The 16,710-nt window shown below is 42.5% G+C and overlaps 1 long non-coding RNA gene across 3 annotated transcripts; it reads left to right on the forward strand.

Moving 5' to 3' along the window:
- The first annotated feature begins 853 nt into the window (after positions 1-853).
- LOC128153059 (uncharacterized) lies at positions 854-10,055 on the forward strand. Of its 3 annotated transcripts, none has more exons than XR_008238836.1 (3): positions 854-963; positions 7,097-7,192; positions 9,011-10,055. It is a non-coding gene; the product is annotated as an uncharacterized LOC128153059 (long non-coding RNA). The 3 variants fall into 3 exon arrangements; XR_008238837.1 differs by having other exon boundaries at positions 857-970; XR_008238835.1 differs by having other exon boundaries at positions 867-1,039.
- Positions 10,056-16,710: the final 6,655 nt, after the last annotated feature.

Raw genomic sequence — 16,710 nt, forward strand, 5'->3', positions numbered from 1 at the left:
TCTCATTGATATTTTTGTGTTTGCAAAACATCCATTACAGCAGCGTTTAAAGCCAATTGAGATGTTTGAGGGTGTTCTTCAATTGTACTGGAAACAGCCATGTCTTTTTTGCCTTCATTCAGTTTTCCCACTTTGCATCAGTAGCCTCATGAAGTTGTGACACTTTCGCCTCTGATGTAACTTTTATCTTGGGCAGTTCAATTCCATAGGCTTCCTTGACACAAGTCTGCATGGCACAGATACTGAGAAGTTGGCTCATTTGTCTTTCTTCCTTTGGAATGAAGTTCTTCCTTAAGGAACTTTCCAAACTCTGGATAATACAAACCATGTGATATAAAGAGAGTTCTTTGAAACTTTACTGATTGAAATCTGTTCTTCAAACAGAATATGCCCACAGCCCATGGGCATGTCTATGCCGTGTCCAAAACAAACATAGAAGACAAGCTCATAAGAGTTTCTGAAATACAAGCAAAGCTTATCTTTAACCTTGTGTCACAGAACAGGTATAGAAGGGCTTCCTAATTCATGCTATTTTCTTCTCTGCAGTGTTTAAATTAGATTATATGTAATTAATGCTTGCTTTTACCATGGGACCCTTCCAGTAGCAGTGAGTTTGCTTCAGGTAATGCTGTGAGGAAACAGGCAGCCTCAGCTCCTTTTTGGCAGGGTGCTCCAGGGGCCCGGAGAGGCCCAGTGCCCTGCAGCACAGCAGGGAGCCTCTGTGGCCACTGTGGCTGATGTTCAGAGCTGCCCTGCAACTGTGGTGTTCAGGGCACATCCTGCTGGCATAGCACCTGCCCTCAACCTCCTGCCAGTCCCCAGGCACACCTCCCTTCTCCTCTCTCTCCCTGTAGGCTCTTTCCAGCTGCTGCCACAACCACAGTGCTCAGGCAGCCTCATCCTCTCCCTTGTCTCTCACCTGCCCTTTTGTGGGCTCCTGAGAAAGCTCCATGTCAGCAGCAGGTTTGGGGTCTGTCTGTGTGTGTGAGCTCTGCAGTCAAGCCTAGAAAATGTAACTGCATCTCAACTAACTGCATAGGTAGACTTTTGGCTGTGACTGATGTCCTGCCTTAACCTGGTTTGTGTTTGACATCTTCAGCTGTCTTGTTGTATCTCAAGCTGCATATGGCCGTGTTTGAGTGTGTGTGACTGTGTGCATGTGCGTAGACTTCTTAATGCTGGGGCTGCAGGTAAAACTGCACTGCGGCCACTGCTAACTTGTGTCTAGGAGCCATATATCGCTATTTTTCTCTTGAGCATGTATCACCCTTTCCAATGCAGTTTTAAATGTTGACAACTCACCTACATTAAGTTGTTCTCCCTTAGTCTTTTCTCCTTGTATTTACAAAATGGTTAGGTGTGCCGACTAGGCTTCTCAGCTCATCTGTGACTTTAAGAGCCCTGCCTCTGCCAGCGCTCAGGAAGCCCGCGGTTTGGCTTGGGCAGAGAGGCAGCAAGGAGAGCTGGAGCCCTTGGGTGTGCTCCCTGCCTCTCTGCCTGGTGGCTGCAGAGGGCTGGCAGCCAGGCTGAGCAAGCTTCAACCTAGTCAGCAGTATTGGCCCTTCAATCTCCATTTCTTCTCTTATAAATACACTTAACCTGTAAGTGGACTATTAATTTCAAGTGGTACTGGCTGATACTACTTGTTTGATTTTTCTAAAGAGGCTGTGCTTAGGAGTAAGTTAGAATAAATTGGTAGGGTTCATCTGCCCCTGAGATTTTGCAGTTGTTACTTCAAGTCACATTTAAAAAAGCATAGGCCAGCAAACTTAAGGCTCATCCTTGCAATCTGTCCATGGCATACTGTAAGTCCAGTCACTTACTGCAGGTTGAAGCCACTGCGACTCAGCACTGGAGCAAATTTAAGGGGATTCTGTGGAATTTCTGAAAACACGTCCTGCACCCCAGGCAACGTGTTGCATAAGGGGCTTGTGCAATCCCAAACTGCCTAAAGTCTGTCATGATTTGTATACCTTGCCTTTCTGTTCTATCTTCCTTTCCACAGCTGTGGGTAAGAATCTGTACTTACTTTTGGACAAATGAGAAAATAAGACTTGACATGTTGAAAAAGGCAGTGCCTTTTTTTGTACAGTCTGTGCCATCTGAAATCAGTGACTGCAGGTAATGCCTTCCAGGCAGTGTAAACTTTAGTAGGTGTACTCTGTGCTCCAGATGGCCCTTGAAGGAGCATCAGACCTACCTCTGAGGTGAGCATGAGCAGATGCACTCTGTACATGCTCAGAATATTTGGGCTAGCAGAAGTAAACTACGGGCAAGGGATGAAGATCCAGAAAGCATTTATTGTCTAGCTGCTGTATGCTCCTGATAATCAATCTTCATAGAGTCCCTGCTAGTACCAAGAGCACCAGCTTCTAAAGTACAGGTACTCCTGGGAGTTAAATGGTTTGACTGATGCCATTTGCTTCTTGGCGTGAGAGAGAAGAAATTAAAGCCACAGATGTGGTAAGAGGTGTGCAAAATGTTTGCAGGTGAAGAGGAAATGATTCTAAATGTTTTAGCTTTTGTAGTCACCAAAAAATAACTAATGAACCCTTTTCACAGTTTTTGTTTGAAAAAGAATCCTTTCAAAGTTTAAATAAAACTGCTTGAGAAAAAAAAATATGAGAAGGCTCTTTATTTGAAACTTTAATGTGAACATTCATCAGCTAAACGTTTGTTTTAAATTTTGTATTAGTACAGATTTAGTGGTGGTGAACCAGACAAAACAGAAGTGGATAATTTTACTCAAACATCATAGACCTTGAAGGCTATGCTAAATTCCAGTGAAGTAATTCCTCTTCTAGTTCCAGTCACAAATGACCCTTTATTGCTGCTTTCTGCTCAAAACTCCTCTTTTAGGCTATCTACATATTATCCTTCATAGTGTAAGTGTCATGATTCCCTAGGGTCTCTCTTTCTGTATAATTTTCTGCCTAATTCATTTCAATGGCTTTAAATACATTACAAAAATCTTATAATGGTAGGTGTTAGATTGTAGTCTGTTTGTGGCAGTATGTCCCAGGCAGTGTCTTTCGTGCCAATTTGCAAGGATCAAACAAACTGTTTTCAATTTCGGTGTCTTTATGCAGAGCACTTGTTGAATTGAGCATTCTTCTGATTTCATTGGAATTATTAGGTGTAACTCAGAGTGTGTTTGCCTCCTACCACTTAAGGCGGTCAGCACCATTAATTGATAATCTTGGGAAGTTAGTTACTCTGTTCTTTAGGATACAGTGGCATTACTCACAGTGATGCAGTGAAATGCTTTTACTTTTTGATTTTTAAACCACGAGCTCCAGTTGCTATCTTTTTTAGAATTTAGAAATTACTGTGCTGAGTATCTACAAATTTCACAGAACATTTTGTTCTCTGATTTAAATCCTGCATACCAAGTGCCTGCCTGGGGCAAAGACAAAAAATTTAGCTTTGATACTCCAAAACTGGTTGAATAAATCCTGTGCAGCTGGCCTGCGTGAAATGTGCCTTGTGACAGCAAGCCGCAGAGAGGGTTCAGAGGGTTAGGAAGAGCTCTGTGCCTGTCAGATGCTAGGAGTGTTTTACTGCTTTTGCTGTGAAGGGCAGCAACATGTAGGTATCCATACTGCTCAGTATTAAGCGTGCAAAGTGGTGATTGCCGTGTCATTCCCTCAGGCATATATGTGGACAAAACTGATGCATAAGTGTGCAATATTGCCGCCTTTGTATGTTTACACATGCTTTGATGTTTTGCAAATTTGAAACTGTGGTTAAAACCTCAAAGGGAATCCGTGAGTCTGCAGCAGCTGAGAATATGTTTCTAGCACTGGACGTTCCTGTGTGGTTGTGTGAATCTCTCTTCACTGGTGAGGAAATGGCGTTATCTAGCCTGTACTGCAGTGTTTGTCAAGGGAAATTCTTGGACACTTATTTAAATGGGCAAGCCAACACAGTACAATTTACACTTGTCTAACACAGTACAGTTTACACTTGTGTGTACTTCTGGGTGAGATGCCAGTAACTGTTATGGATTGGAGACTATTTTTCCTGCCTGTGCTATTCTCACCACCAGCTCTGCTCCTTCAACTGTCTCCACTTGCTTCTTTTTTAATATAAGCCAGCTGAGACATGGTCCCAAGGGGAAAGTGACTTAAATTTAAATCTCGGAAAGTCACGGATTAAAAGATGTACAGTTCAGGAAAATAAATTTTGGAATACCAAGTTATGAAGGCTGTGACCGATTCACGTGAGCAGCTTGTAGCAAGGTCATGTTTTCCACTAATAGTGCATTGACAGGAATTTGAAAAGCCTGCTTTCACTCGTGGTGTGTGAGCAGAGTGCTTTTGGCAGTGCTCTGCGGTGCCACCTTTGTGAATCCAGCTCCATTCTCAGGGTTCAGAGAGCTTCCACATTCTCTAGAAACAGGCACAAGAGTAACTGCAAGGAGTGAGACGAGATTTGTGGATCTAATCTTTGAAGGTCAGAATGGCAGGACTCAGAAAAAACATAGAGGCTTTCATTAATACAAGCATTTATCAGTAAGACACTAAGAGGGACTTAAAGAGATTTGTGTGCGTTGGGTCATAAACCAACTCCTAGCAAAATGAGATAAGAAGAAAATTTTCCTTGGAGCCGATTTGGCCAATAGCTGTTTCTGGCAGGGGTTTTTGGCACTCTTCCTGTGTCATTTTGTAATGGCCATACATTGAAATAATTCACTGGGCTATGTGGACCACTGGCCCGAGCGAGTGCATGGCAATTCTTATGATGCCTGTGCTGAAGGACTTCTCTTAAGGGACCTTGATGGGATTTGATTTGTTTTGTTCCAGAATGGGATCGCCCTTGTTCCCATTGATGCATGCTCATGATCTGGACTCCAGCACTTAAGCAGGACCGAGGGACAGATCTTGTCAGGGAATGGTAAGATTGTGTTACCTATGTACAGGATGATGCTGAAGTCTGGTATATGTAGCTTGTGACTTTCAGCTGTTTGGTCTGAAGCAAGGGACAGGAAGGTTTCTTTTCTTTTTTTAAAGGAAGATCAGAGAGAAGAGGTGAAAAATCCTTAGGAAAATCAGAAAGAGAAGAGAAGCAGCACTGAGAGTGGGCCAAATCTTTTACTGGTGTATATAAGCGTTACTCATATAACTTCAGGAGAGTACATGCTTTAACTGAGCATGTACCAGCTGAGGACTTGGCCTATAATGTCCTTTATAAAGCTCTGATTCCTCCCCAAATAGTTTTTCCCTCCCTCTTCAAAGAGGCACCTGTTGTTGGTGGAGTTGGTGATGATACTGGATTAGTGCACATGCGGTCAGCCTGCTTGTTCTCGGCCCTTTGGAGCCAAAATGAACTCCAGCTGCTGTTGCCCAGAGCAGGTGCTTCATCCAGCCCTAGCAGCTGTTTGAATGTACACTGTTATGGCCAAGAGGAGGAGGTAGGTCCCCTGAAGTACCCAGAGGAAGAGCTGATCAGCAGAAAGGAAGGAAAAGGGAGTGTGCCACAGAGACCTGATTTTTATACCCAGCATTTAGCAGACAAAAGTTGTTCTAGGATTTCCTTGTGGAAATGGGAAATAGTGGCTGTCTGTCTGCATGCACTGAGCCTGCACAGCACCGTCATGGATGATGGTTCCCAAAACGCAGCTGAGGGACCACTAAAGACCAGCAGGGCCGTGACAAATGATTGATCTCTAAACTGCCAGATGTGTATTGTCAGTTGAAGATACGATACAGGTACATGATGGTGTGTGAGAAATTTTGAGGGCTGGTAGTGTTTCACAGTTGTTCAGTTTTTGGAGTCGTTGGTTTAAAGCTCCAGTGAGCGGCCCAGCAAAAGTGAGATTAGGTGCAGAACAGTGTACAGGCTAATAGTCTGCTACAAGTGATAGCTTGGGCTTCGCTGTCACACTGCCAAAGCCAGCAGCAAGGGAAGAAAACAAAAGCAGAGATAATCTGGGGTTATGAAGCAGCCACAGAGGACAGTGTCAGGGAAATGGAGGGTGAGGAGACAATGTCGGTGCATATAGACATGTGAATGGTTGAGAGGTAGCAGCCAGAGTTTGAGGAGGGGGCACAGATAGCCCATGTCAGAAGTAAAGCAGCAGCAACCCAGGGTTAGAATGAAGGGGACAGGACAAGGATGCAGGTTTCTTGGGGTAAGAGAATTATGGCCTTCAAAGGGAAGAAGGCAGCTTAGAGTAAGGACAACCCAGATCTGCAGCAGGAGGTACTGGGGGAGTGTCTTGCAGAGCAGGGAGTCTTACAGTATAAGCTGTTCAAAGTTGTTCCCATTGCTGGCCTCACAGCCAGCCCCTTCCAAGTCCCTTCTAGGTTGCCTTCAACTTATTCCCCTTGGACTGTTCTCACTGACTGGGAGAGGTCTCTGTGCAGGCCTTCACTCTGATTATTCACATGCTGCCAGCGACAGCCCACCTGGCCTACCTTTCCATGAGCATGCGCTCTTTAGGCTGTGCTTGTATATGTCACTGTCAGCATTAACACCAAATTTAATGTGACTCCTTAGGGTCCTGTCCTCTCACCTATATCCACTAAAGTTACCACAGTCCTTCCAGTTTCTCTGATAACCTGCATGTCCACTTTGTATCCCTACCCTGTGCATGGTTTCGGTCGTATCCCATCAGCCAGGCTTTTCATTCTGTGTATCTTTGCTGATTGCTCAACTAAGTTCCCACTGAACCTCCATAAGGAGGGGTAAATGCTAAGCAAGGACATTTCCCTGTGTAGCTATAAAAGGATTATTCAGGCCATATTTCATTACAGCATGGCCTAAGAGCAGGAGAAAAACATGAATATTGGAGGCCTCTCTTTGTCAGGAAATGGGATTTCCGCAGGTGCTCAGTTGCAAATGCTCTGCATGCTTCTAAGGCTTGGCACATGGCATTGCTAAATCCTGATTCAGGATGCAAGAATGTCTCATGACCCCTGTCATGTAAACTGGTGTCTGGCCATGTTTGGAAATCAGCCGTCAATGATGACAGTAGACGAGTATGGGTGAAATGAGCAGCTTGGCTTCAGCACTAAGCAAGACTTGTTAAACATTGGAAATACAGATGTCCAATTCATATTTTGAATAATGAATATTATGACCTTTTCTGTAGCCAGTGGTAAGAAGCTGGATCATCTTTCTTCATCTCCTCACTGTCTTCCCAGAATTTGAAAGTGTGACAAAGTATTTCATCCCTTTACAGGATTAGGTAAGATTGGTAACTGTAATTCTTGTATAGAATTACATAGAAATACTCTAGACAGTGAAATATATTGATTTAAGATTATCTATGTGGTGGCAGGGAAATTGTTTCCATTTCAGTTTATCCACTTCTTGGATTGGTCAGGTTGTCCAGCTGACTTCAGTTGTTCATTCTTTTGGGCGAAAAACTACTCCTGCTGGTACAGGCCTGTACAATATCTGTCCCAGTGCAGCTCTTCTGTCAGATATTCCTCCTATTTGTATTGCTTCTATGTGAAAATTAAAGAATTGGAGAAATAGCACCAGAAACTGTACATAAATGAAATTCTCAAGGCTGTTAAGAAAATAGATGCATTAGAAATCAGGGGGTTCTGTGCTCATTCTGTGTCGCATCCCTTGGACATGTCACTGTTATACATGGAAAGAAACATCACACGTGACTATTACAAGTGTGAGATGTACATCTGTGTGAGGGGAAGACATCCTCTGATGTGCTCCTGGTTACTGTCCCTATGTTTTTGCCACTTTCAGTAAATTACAGTTCACTCATGCTGCTGTGGGTTTATCAGCAACAGTTCTTGCCTGTCTCCTTATCTGACCAGTAGCATGGCTGGATGATACACACACCCATTGCTGCTTTGCTAGCGATGAAGTGGCAGGTGTTGCCCTGCCTTCTTCCTCTGTACTTCTCTTCCTCAGGTTCCTTGCACTGTGGTATGATTCAAGAAAAATGGAAGTGCAACTTTCTACTCCTTTTGGAGTAGTAAACTTTTTTTAAAAAGCAAACAAAATGCCATTCTCAGAGTGGCCTGAGATTTGTATTTAAGTGTGGCAGCACATTTAATTTTGTTTTCCAGAGACTTTTAACCACCTACATATGGATAAGAATTTTTTGAAGCACCTGTCTTTTGCTGATTTAAATGTAATTAGGTACCAAGGAGCTTTGTGGATTTAAGCCATTCCCAAAAGGTGTGTGGCAATGTCTGATGTCCTGTCTGGTGAGGAACAACAGAGTGAAGCACTTTGGGTGTAGTAAGTCATAACTTACTAATTGCTGGATTAAGACTAAGGAAATAAAGAGCTTTTTAGCAGTCCTCCATGTTTTGGGGATCTGGAGAACAGAGGGTTTTACTTTGTATGAGGCCCATGTTATGCTGTGCAGGAATTCCCAATTCAGGGTCAAAAATACTGAAAGTGCCCTTTTACCATATACAGCCGACAATTAGCTTGCTGTCAGTAGGAAAAACAATCAGTAAGTGGTGAGTGAAAGTAGCGTCAGAAACGGACCTTGACAGAGTGGTAACATACAGTTAGACCAAGTGACATTCTTCACACCTGCTGTGGTGCATAACAGTAGCTGGCTGACTTAACCCATGGCACTACAAGCAAAGTATTGTGCTGTGACAGCCTGGACAGTGATTGAATTACACACTGATTAGGTCTTTGGCTTCTCTCTGTCAGTGTGGACAATGAAGAATCAGAGAAGTGGACATGAGAGCTTTAGCAGGCCTTGTGCTCTCGAACGGAGGAGGATTAGTTTGTAAATGATAAATTGTGTTTGGGCCAACAGTTGTAAAACTGAGCTCTTGCCCTTCTGCTGCCTCAAAGGCACAGGCTTTGCAGAAAACCCCTTCTCCCCCCTACTTCTACTGACTGCTGTGATCAGGAGAGGGGTGGACATGTGGAATCTGCTCCTCCTTTTCTCTGCCAAAGGAGGAAGAAGGCACTGATACATATGTACAAATTTTGCCCCTCACTATCTCTTACTGTCTTTTCTTAGAAAGGGCATGGGATTAAATTAATCAGTTTTCTGCCATTTCCACAGGGATGCGGATTTGTCTCTGACTGAGGTGCTGCTGACTGGTTCACTGCCTGGTAGACGGTGTCTCTTAAGACCTGATTTAACCTGAAGCATACACTTTCTCAGGAGGTCTGCAACAGGGCTGAAGAATTGCAAATGTTGCATCCTTTCCCTCCTGTCATTTGCTTCCACACGACTGCAGTGCCTGTACTGTGCTCTCAGCTCACTCACCCTGAAATTCTCCTTGTGTTGGAGATTTGTACTGAGTTGGTACAAAGTGGACTTTGCTTTTGGTGGCAGTATCCCTTGTTGCCGTGTCATTCACGGAGAAGATGGGTTTATTCCACTGGTACCAGCTGCTCTACACACAGGAACCAAAAGTGGCAAATCTACATCCTCTTTCAATTTTCAATTGAAGGTCTACACCACAGGAACTTCTTGGGGTTTTTGGAGAGGTAAAGATTTTTAAAAAAAAAAACCACCACGTTGAACCCAAGTTGGAGAAACAACTGCATCATGTGGCTGATACAGTGCATGGGAGTACAAAGCATTCCCATTCCATCTGGTCTTGCACATCCACTCCCCCTAGCTATTAAATGTGATAGCTGTTAGGCATGAGTGTAGACCCGGAGATGGGCAGGACTAGTCTGCTATGCAAACAGTTATCTGATGGCCCCATCCTATTTTCTAGAAAAAAAAGATTTCACTGTGGTAAAGTGGACATCTTAAAGCATTGTAGGAGATAGGGGGATGTAACTGCACTTACCTGAGTTTGGATTAGGCATATCTCACGTCTTAGAGTTTGCCAGTAAATAACAAAGTATATGATCAATGGAAATATGACCTTCCCAATCTGCAACTACAAAAAAGAAAAGGACAGTCTTGAAAATCCAGCAATCTTTCAAATCATCTTAAAGCATATTGACCCTGAATCATCACAGTGAAATTCAATAGGGGTGTTCCTATTAGTGATCTAAGAATATAGATGTGGTTGAATGCATGGAAAACTGTATCTTGTTCCAGTTATCTTTATTACTGTAATAAATGATACTAACTCTCTCTCCCTACAGACCTTATCTCATCTGTTCATAGTGTTGGCATTTACTTTGTTTTGAGCTGGTAAGCAATGCATACCTAGATACTGTAAGATTTTAAGGGGCTTTATGAGTATACCATTTAAAAAGAATTGCTTGCGCTCTGGTTACTAGTTTGAACTGAGAAAAGATACTTATATTTCATACTCCTGAAAGCAGTAGCAGATTTGCTATAATACACCAGTTCAGAGTAATTTGCTCATAAACTATCAGTTCCAGAAAACTCCCAAATCCCTTGTACCTATTTTCTCTAATAGGTGGCAAATCCTTAGTACCTCCCAAAAGCTGCTCACAAGTCTGTAGGGTATGAAGGCTTTGCTTTTGTTCATTTTTTTTAAAGCTCGGTAAAAAATTATGAGTGAGAGCAATTCAGCTGTTGCTCAACATAATCAGTACTGATAACTGGTAGTTCATTTTCAAAATTGGAAAATAAGAGCTATTCTAAGTAGCCACTGTTGGTTTTAACACTGTGGAATATTTCAAAGGTAAGTTTTAAAGAAAAAAAATGAAAAACAGTCATTCACTAGTGCTGATATGGGAGTGACAGAGGTTAATACCACTGACATCATGTTGGAACTCTATAGCATTTTGTTAATGGCTATTAATGCCCTGCTGCTGGGAGACAGACAGTGCCAGCTGCCAGTTAGTGTGGTGCCTCTCTGCGGGTGTGCCTAGGCCTCTGCTCAGGAAGGAGAGGGGCATGAGGAAGGTTCACGTCTGCTCCCTGCCTAGTCATCCCTCCACTGAAACAGGAGGAGAGGAGATTCTGAGAGAAGGTAGTTACAGTGCCTTGCTCCTGTCTGCTGACTTCAGAACAGGTCTCAAGAGAGTGAAGCAGGAGCAGCAAACATCTACAGAGCCACGTCCAGAAGGCTCTGAGGACTTGTGTTCAGTTCAGATCTTCAGGACTAAACTCAAGATACACATCCTTTGGAAGAAAACAGCAAGAAATTCAGGCAAACATATAGGGAAATGATGCCAGTAGGCCTGGGGAAGAAACCTAGGTTCATGTAAGAGAGCCTTAGAGCTTTGGACATCAGCGGAAAGAAGTCAGAAATGGTATCGATTGAAGGAAAAAAGCCCTTGAGAGGAAGGGGAAGAAACTTTGTAATGGCAGAATGATGATGGATATAGAGCAATTAATTAGCTTTGACTACATCATATTCATTGTACATCCAGATTTGTAGGTTTAGCTGCCTCACTTGGGGCTAGCTATTACTTTGTGTAATACCTTTGAATTTCATCCACCATAAGGGAATGAAACAGATACAGAAAGGTGTAATATGTCAGTGTAGCATATCAAATTGAGAAGGGCATTTTTAGCAGTCTGCACTGAACACAGGTTTAAGCCAGTATTAGATTATTCCTTAAGTGTATTGTTGTTATGACAAATCTGAAAGGAGCTAAAAGCATTTCAGTAGATGAAAAAAGGAAACTCTTATTTCCTTTCCCACAGCCTGGACCCAAAATGGGATTGCAGGCCAGGTTTACACAGCCTGGTCTTGTACCACACATTCACCCTCTGGTGAATGAGTGGAACGCATAGAGATCAATTGTGAGTCCTGTGGGAGGAACCAGCTCACCAGGCCTCTCCAAATCATTCAGCTTCTAGATCTCTCTAAATGCTGGTATAATGTAACCTGAATAATACACTGAGATTGTTTAGCAAAGAAATGCCTGATGGCCTAAGGACATTTTGATGATAACTGCTGTCTGATGTGCCACACAGACTATTGTATTCTCTTTCATGTTAAGAAAAAAATAGTATATCACTACTTATGAATGTTTTCTAAAAGGGAAGATGAGTGTGTGATTCCATGAACCTCAGGTTTGGGGACACAATTTCATTTTAAAACCCATTAATTTTATACACCATTAATTACTAGAAATACATGGAAACATCCATGTAATATTGTACATGTACTCTCCAATTATGTAGCCTAATACTTGAACACAGTGATTTGTACAGACATTTTATTTTCTCTGGCGACTTTTACAGATAGACTTGCCCATAGAAATAGTTTTCAGTCAGTTGCCTTATCTTTAGTGCAACATCCTGAGCTCAAGTAGCAGGACCAGCAGATCAAGGGGAGCAGTTATTCCCCTCCACACAGTGTCATGAGAGACAGCATCTGAAGCATTGTGTCTAGTTTTGGTCTCCCCTATACAAGAGAGACATTGTCATACTGGAATGAGCCACCAAGGTGAAGGGCTGCAGCCTGTGATACACCAGGAGAGAACTGGGCTTGTTCAGCTTGGACAGGTGTGATCTCTCACTGTCCACAAGTACCTGCTGAGAGGGTGCATGGAAGATAGAGTCAGGCTTGTCTTGGACAGGATGAGAGGGAAAAGGCCCAGGTTGGAGTAAGGGAAATTCCAAGTAAATGCTAGAAAAAGTATTCCCAAAGAGCATGCTAGGCTTTGCAGCAGTGGCCGAGAGAGGAGGTGGCATCTCTGTCCTTGGAGATGCTCAGAATTTGACTATACAAGCCCTGAGCAACTTGGTCCAGCATGGCTCTACTCTGATCACTAGACTAGAGACTACTAGAGGTCCACGCCAACCAGTATGTGTCTGTGGTCCTGTGGTAATACTTTGAAATTAAAAAGATAAATGGAACTATTCGCAGAGGGTATTTTTTCCTGTGTAATTCATAGTGCCCTGAATTCCATGTAAATGGAGAATTTTCTAATGGAGCTTGCTTTGTAAGCAGTTGATCTGGGATACAGGAGATTTGGGCATGCACTGGCATGAAACAATTGCAAACCCAACAACTGCAACTACATGTAGTTAACAGTGCTTTCATTTTTTTTAAAGCCTATTTCAGCTACAGCCGTCTTCCGTGCTAATTTTTCAGTGCCATCATAACTGCAGTTGAATGGTTTGTCCAGTTTTAAGGATTTTCTTCAATGGTAGCTAATTAAAGTAGTTCACGATGTTCATTCCAGTAGCTCAGACTTCTCCTATAATTATTACAAAAATTTGCAAGGAAAAAGTTGTGTAACTCCAAACATGACTCTTTTGAAGAACTTCAGAATAAAAGTAACATTGGAATTCTGTATTTCTTCAAGAAAATAGACTCTTACTCGTTATCCTCTAATCTTTGATTACTCTTTTACTCTGTTGGTAAATAATATTTAGAAGATTTCAGTAGCAGGGACTCAAACCTGACTTTTCATTTGCATTTCAAGTCTCCGCAAATCAAACAAAAGCAGAATGAATCTAGGGAAGCCTCCACTCATCCCAGCATAATCAGCAGAGTGCAGTTCAATGCAGGGTAGCCCCCACAACCCAATATATTTCTAGGCTTCGCCTCTCTTGACATTTTCCGGGGGGGGAGAATTTGGCTTTAACAGTTAATCTCTTGTTCCCAATAGAATATTTGGGGGTAATCATCAAACTTGTATTTTGCACATTTACCTTTTCTTAGTCATTCACATAACTGTTGTATCACAGATAGTACTGGCACAAAAAAGTAGCAAGGTCAAAAGACACTAGTAGCAAAACTGGAGGATCATTACCCCTGAGCTTACTGCTCCAAGAAAAAGGAGCAACTTTATGTAGATGCATATTTTCTGTCCTAATGTGCAAAGTCCTAAGCAGACTAAAAAAACTTCAAACCCAACAGACTTTGTTGTTGGCTTTTCCATTGTCTGTGGTCATTGTGTGTTGAGCAAAGACAGCAAAAATAATCAATTAGTCCTATCCTATAGTAGGCGATGTTACTTAAAATTAACACAGCTACAGGTCACTCCTTTTATTCTCCTCTCCCAAATGTCTCACAGATAAGGTTCACCTGAACCTTCTCCACCTGGAAACCAGTCTGAAGCAGTCCCCTGACTTGGTGTTTCATATCTCAATCAGTTCTGTGTCTGGCACTATAACTGTAAAGGAGAATGGACAGATCAGGGAACAGAAATTTGGTTGAGTGCTGTTTGCAAAGAGGTGAGACAGAGCTGCTCCATGTGTTTTCTGTTGTGCAGTCTGAGAGCACTGCACTTGAGCACAGCCCCAGCATCCCTGGCCAAGCTCGCTGCAGGTGTGGGCACTTGGGCAGGATTGCTGTGGCCAAGGTAAAAGGCTGGGGGGAGGGTGGGGAGAGGTACAGTAGCCTTCTGGGAAGAGCAGTAGAGGAGTCTGAGGCTTGTGGAAGGTGCGCTAGCTGAAGTGAACTCCACTGATGTGAAGTTTTTCACAGAGCAGTAATGAGTCTCTAAAAGGTGCTTTCATTGTAAAGTGATAATCAATGAGTACAAGGTCATTTCTGAAGGATAAAATGGTGGTATGGCTGGGGTGGGGGTTATTTTGGGGGGGTTGTGGGTTTGGGGTTTTTTTGAGTGTAAGGAAATATGGTAACAGATTCTGATGCCTTTTTACTATGCTTATAATGCATGTAACTGACCCTTGAAGCTTGATTTATTGTTCTGGACTTGTAGCTGGTGAAAGGGAAGTTAAAAGTAATTTCCAAAATCTGCTCTATAACAGATGAAGGTCTTACAGAAGAGCAGTTGGGTGTGCTCTAATGCACTGAGACTTTGGTTCTTCTCCTGGGTCTTGCATTATGAGTCTGTTTAAAGTAGTTTGCTTCTTTCAGGTTTTGGCGATGTTGGCGTTTGTTGCTAGAGTGGTATCTGTCTGGAAGTTAATCATCTTTTATTTGTGTAAACATGAACTGCTTGTCTGGAAACCTGGGTGGAATTGTTGAAGTCATGTGCCACAAGCTGGTTATCAGTATATGTAACTGCTATGTACAGAACTGTACCTTGAACTTATTTATGGCTGGCTCTTTCGGTTTTTTCAAGCTGAACTGAGTCTGGTTATTGATCCTAATGTATGGGGGGGGGGGGGGGGGGTGTCTGTCTTCACTGAAAGAGAATAGAACTTTTGAGTTGGCCAAGACAGTAAAAACTAGTGAAGGCTTCCTTGTGATGTGTTATATCACTTGTATGCTCACTGTAGAGATGAGTAACTCCCTAACTTGAAATCATGTATGACAAGGTAACTTCCTCACTAGCTCTGTGAAAGCAGCAGCATAAAGCTTACTTATTTATTAAATAGACTTCTAGGAGTAAAGTCACTATACCTTTCTCCTAGAAACAGGTAGTATCCTAAATTACTTCACTTAAGCAACTCCAGGAGTTTTAGTATGAGAAATGCTGAGGAGAACCTGTTTTCCTGCTGCTCTTCCCCCTTCTTACAAAACTGTGAAGGACTTGCACTCCTGTTACTTCATGTAGGTGTTTTAATTCAGCATAGGCTTTTATATGAGAACAGGTTTACAGAGTTGTGTTGCCAAATTGATGATGTCGGAGGAAGGTATAACAGCATAGGGGAAAAAATAAAGCTGAACACCCCTTAATTAAAGGTGCAAACTGCAGATGTGAACAAGCTCCAGAGCTGTTCACACTACGAGGGAGATGAGGGGAATTTATTTCATTGAGAGCTGAAGATGTTAAATAAACACATTGTGTAGAAAGGATCCAGCCAAACACTGGGCATGGGTCTTGGCTGCTGGGGAAGCAGGTGGTGCCCCAAAGCTTGTTTCCTATAGGGGAGGCACAATATAGAGTGAATGGGCTTATAAACATGAAAACTTAAGTCACGCACCTCTAAAGAACATCTCTTCAACTTGTACCCGTTATAAATAAAGCGGATTAAAAGGGGAAGAGTTGAAGGACTTTCTTCAGGTAGTTGAGGAAATAACTGGAAACAGTTAAGTGAATCAGACTTGTCTTATGAAAAGAATGCTGTAACAAGGCAAACCTGTAGGTTAGCATGAGTATCTGTCTCTGAAACTGCACATACGCCATCATCAAATTGCAGAATGAGGCTCATAAGAGTTCAAGATTTTGGTTAGTAAGGCTTGAGGAGGAGGGCAGCTCCTTGCTTTCAGAGCCTGCTTTCTTTTTAAAAATAGAGGGCTTAGTTTCTACTACCACAACCCTGTGGCAATTGGTGGTACTTCAGCCTGATCTATGAACTTAAAACACATTTGATCTGTATGATAGTGCTTACTGCTAGGTCCTGCCACTCCACCTGAATAACTATAACATGCTCATAAATCAGGGGAGAGCATTCCTCTGTGACATGATCCCACATGTCCTACTGAGCTGAAGCCTGTGTTAGCCATCAATGCCTCTTACATAAACATGTCGTACTTTAAAGTAGGGTCTTACAAAAAGCACAAACAATATACTGGCATAGAGGGGCCACACAAAGTCAAGAGCTGTTAAGTGGGGGGAAGAGGAGGAGGAAAATCTCTTGATAATAAATATATCTCTACCAGATATATTTAGAAAGAAAATAGCTAAGCCTAGGTTACATTCCTTTCAAAGTGAAATAGTCAAATGTGGAAATGGTGGTCTTATTCCTTGTAAAACTTTCAAGTTAGGAGTCACCAGCAAAATAATGGTGCAGGAAGCTTTGACTTCTGTTGCATTTGCTTCAGCCTAGTCAGTGACTCTACCCCATGCCTTGTGCATCACTGTTTCTTGGTTAACAAGACTTGTGTGCTGGATCTTTGTGCAAGATTAGTTGTTCTTCTAATCTTAAAACAGTATAGTTAAGAAGCATGAAGGACTTCTTTACAGGACCTCTTGAAACCCTCTGTCATGTGCCATGAGGTTGTGTAT

The sequence above is a fragment of the Harpia harpyja genome, chromosome 16 (genome assembly GCF_026419915.1).
Source record: "Harpia harpyja isolate bHarHar1 chromosome 16, bHarHar1 primary haplotype, whole genome shotgun sequence".
Classification (NCBI taxonomy): domain Eukaryota; kingdom Metazoa; phylum Chordata; class Aves; order Accipitriformes; family Accipitridae; genus Harpia; species Harpia harpyja.